Source organism: Hemicordylus capensis, chromosome 4, assembly GCF_027244095.1.
Source record: "Hemicordylus capensis ecotype Gifberg chromosome 4, rHemCap1.1.pri, whole genome shotgun sequence".
Classification (NCBI taxonomy): domain Eukaryota; kingdom Metazoa; phylum Chordata; class Lepidosauria; order Squamata; family Cordylidae; genus Hemicordylus; species Hemicordylus capensis.
The window spans coordinates 309,243,926-309,247,947 of record NC_069660.1 but is presented as its reverse complement, the minus strand read 5'-3'; positions in this window follow the sequence as shown (position 1 = coordinate 309,247,947).

The following is a 4,022-nucleotide window of genomic DNA, read 5'->3' as shown; positions in this document are numbered from 1 at the left end:
ACCTGGGCCGCCAATGGTAGGGGCCGCTGAAGCTCCCAGGGGGGCATGGCTCGGGCTCTGGAAGATCCCCGAACAAACCACCCACGCCCAGGCTACTAAGAGCCCCGAGCAAGCGCTTGCCCATCCTTTTCTGGCAGTGTTTACTGCCTGAAAGCATCTATTCCCCTTTCTCTCGCTCCAGAGGGAGAGAAAGGGAGAACAGATGCTTTCAGGCAGCAAGCGCTGCCTGAAATGACAGGGAAAGGCTCACTCGGGCTCTTCGGAGCTTGAGGCCACGCCCCTTTTGCACATGGTGTCACCCTCTCTGGAGGAAGAGAAAGGGGAATAGATGCTTTCAGGGCTCATGCACGCCCCGTGCACATGATGCCACGCGCACAGGACATCATTAGAGGGGCCGCCGGGCGGGGCTGGACCCAGGCCATCACTCAGGAAGCTCCGCACCTGGTGACAGGTACTCGGTGGGGGTGGCAGAGTATCTGTGTCTTTCCAGGGACAGGAAGGTTAGAACCCTGCCTAGGTCAGCCTGGTGCTCAGTGTTCATTAGCCTCTGTTTGATGACTGCTTTCACCTGGTCACGGCTCATAGCAATGGGTGGGGGGGAGGCCACATTTAGTCCACACGGCCCTTCTCCTGGAAGATTGAAAATTGTTCAGTAGGGGCAGAAGGGCCAGACCCTGAGGGTTGCAGGATAATTTAAGCAAGGGGTTAAGAATGGACAGCCACACTCTGGCCTCAACCTTTATCATGCCCGGTTCCAAGCATAGAGCAGCATTTGAGATACATTGAGGCACTTGGAGGGCCACTCTTAGAAATTTGGACTGAACCTGCTCCAAAGGGGCAAGATTGAAAGGGGCCCCCAACCGGGCACCATAGAAGAGTTGCGCCAATGTCTTGGCCTCAAATAATTTGAGCACTGCATGCACGTATTGGCCCCCTCTAGTCCGTAGGAATTTTAGAATGGTGGTGGAGCTCCTCTGAGTGGTGAGGGCGACATGGTCACAGTGGGCCTTTCTTGAGCCAGAGGCATATAGGACCACCCCCAGATATTTGAAACTATAGTGACCTGTTCAACCTTGTGGCCATTTATTCCAGGGATGGGTCTTGGGTCTTCTGGTGAAAGCCATAACTTTCGGTTTTTGATAGTTGATTTCTAGATGATTGCTCTTGCAGTACTGACTTAAAGCCATCAGAGCTCTTCTAAGACCTATAGGGGTCCTAGAGAGGATTGTAGCATCGTCGGCTCAGAGCAGGGAGGATGTGGTTCTATCCTCCAGCTTGGGAGGGTGAAAGTCTGGGCCACTACAGTGTCATTGATGTAAAAGCTGAATAGGAGCCAGGCCAAGATGCATCCTTGTATGACTCCCTTCTGTGTTGGGACAGGGTTTGTGAAGTGCCCTTGTGGGTTGCACCTTACCTTGAGGTTGTATCTGCATGAAGAATGCAGATCAGATAGAGCAGGCATCGGTTGATCGAGGAGGCTTCCAACTTCTTCCATAGCTTGACTCGGGAGATGGAATCAAAAGCGGCCTTAAGATCAATGAAGGCAGTGTAAAGAGAGACTGAGTTGTTAGAATAATATTTTTCAATGAGGTGCTGGAGCACCAGGCTTTGGTTAGTTGTGGATCTACCCTCCCTAAAACCAGCTTGCTCCTCTGCAAGCAGATTTTCTTGATTTAGCCAGTCATTAAATTTCCCATGCAGATGCCTAGCATAGAGCTTGCTGATGGTGTTGAGCAAGCTGACAGGCCTATAGTTGATGGGGTGCAGTTGAGAAATGGGCGGCCATTGGAAATCATGGCAGTCCATTGTGCAACAGTGTTTGCACTTTTTTGAATTTTATGCAAGAGCACTCTTGAACAACTGTAAGCATGTTTCATTAATACACAGCTAAAATATTCAGGGAACTGGAATGTAGGAAGTTGCCTTATAGGACCATTAATTGTCTACACAGACTGGCAGTGGCTTCTCCAAGGGAACAGCCAGGAGTTTCTCCCTACCCAGCCTGGAGATGCCAGGGGGGGAACTTGGAACCTTCTGAATGTTAACATGAAAATGTGCTTCCCAGAGCAGCCCCATCCCCTGAGAGAAATGTTTTATAGTGCTTACATGCCAGCCACTGGCACCCTTGCCGCTTCCTTCCTGTCCCAGTGCCAACAAACTAGCCAGAATGTGGTTAGTGACACCCAGAACTGAAGCCACTTAGAAATTCCATCCATCTGTAGGAAGGACTGAACCAGGACGAAGGGTCAGATGGGCCCAAGTGGCTCATAGGAGCAAATCTCTTATGCCAATTCAGATCATTGGTCCAGCTAACTCAATATCAACAACACCAGCTGTCAGTCACTCTCCAGGCTTGCAGTTGGGTATTTCTCAGGCTTGCCTAGAGATTCCAGGGAGTGAACCTAGGACCTTCTGGATACAAAGCAGATGCTCTTCAAATGAGCAACAGTCCTTCCCCAATGTAGATAGAAACGTAGTAAGAAGCAATAAAAGTAGAGCACAGAAGGGAGCAGAGGTGGGGTGAGGGAAGGCAGAGGGGTGGGAAGTAGAAGGGTTTTGTAAACCACCCAGAGAAGTTGCATTTTGGGTGGTACAGAAATGTATTAAATACATAAACAAACAAACAAATAAATAAATATTACAGTGTAAGGTAGCCTCCCGATTGACGGGCATAGGAATTACTTGCATCTCAGGAAACAGGGTAGGAGGACTTCAGCACAGGCTCCAATTAGAAGGAAAATTCCTGGGAATTGGTGAATTTTTAAGCCTACTTTCTAATAGGTTTATGAGATTACCCGGCATTCTGGGTGTCTGTGTATCTGTGTGTGTGTGTCCCGCTATCAACTTTGCAAGGCCTGGACCAATACGAACCAAATTGGATACAGTTGTAGGGACAAATAGGGACACCTCAATGGCATAGTTTGTGATGATGTCATCCACCCCGGTTCAAGATGGCAGACACATGAACATTTGAGGTGCAAGTGCACTAACTTGAGGACTGTCTAACCTATTTGAACCAAATGACATACAGTTGTAGTGAGTGACACACAGGGACAACTCAATGGCGCAGTTTGTGATGATGTCATCCACCTCCATTCACAATGGCAGACACATAAACTTTTGATGTGCATGTGGGCTAACTTGTGAACCGCCTAACCGACTGGAACCAAATTTGCTACAGTTGTATGGACACACAGGGATGCCCCAATGGTGTCATTTGTGATGATGTCATCCACCCTAATCCAAGATGGCAGACCTGTGAACTTTTGAGGAGCAAGTGCACTAACTTGAGGACTGTCTAACCAATTTAAACCAAATTCGGCACAGTTGTAGTGAGTGACGCTCAGGGACATCTCAGTGGTGTTGTTTGTAATGATGTCATCCACCCTGATCCACGATGAAAGATGCATGAACATTTGAGGTGCAAGAGATCTAACTTGTGGACCTTGGTCTGAACCAAATTTAGTCCAGTTGTAGAGGTAGTGAAAGGAAAGTAGGCAATTAGTTCTTACTACAACAACTTGTTTATGATGGAGATGCCTAGTCCATTTGACACTGAACTGCCTCTCCTCTCAATCCAGACTACAGCTGGGAATAAGAGCTAGAGGCAAGCCAAGGTCCGATTCCATCTCTCCCTCCCTCCCTCTCTCCCCCCCCCTCCACAAACCTGAAATAAGATTCAATAAACCTGGTTGCCACGTGGAAGGCAGACACAAAATATCTAACATCTTCTTTTTATTGACCAGGCGCGTAACAATGATAGGGCAAGGGGAGACAGTTGTCTGGGGGCCCCACTGCCTGGAGGGGCACCCCAGAGGCACCTCATGTGACTCCCCATTGCCCCCTGCCCAGCCCCAAGGCCCCTCAGCCACTTGCCCTCTTCGCCGTCTCTCTTGCTTGTTCTCCTGGCCGGCAATGGAAGCAGCAGGCAAGCTGCAAAGAGCTCCTTTTCTCCCGCCTCTCAGCTGATCGGCGGGTGGGCGGGGCTTCCACGGAGGCCTCCGTGTAGGCCGCAGTGAAGC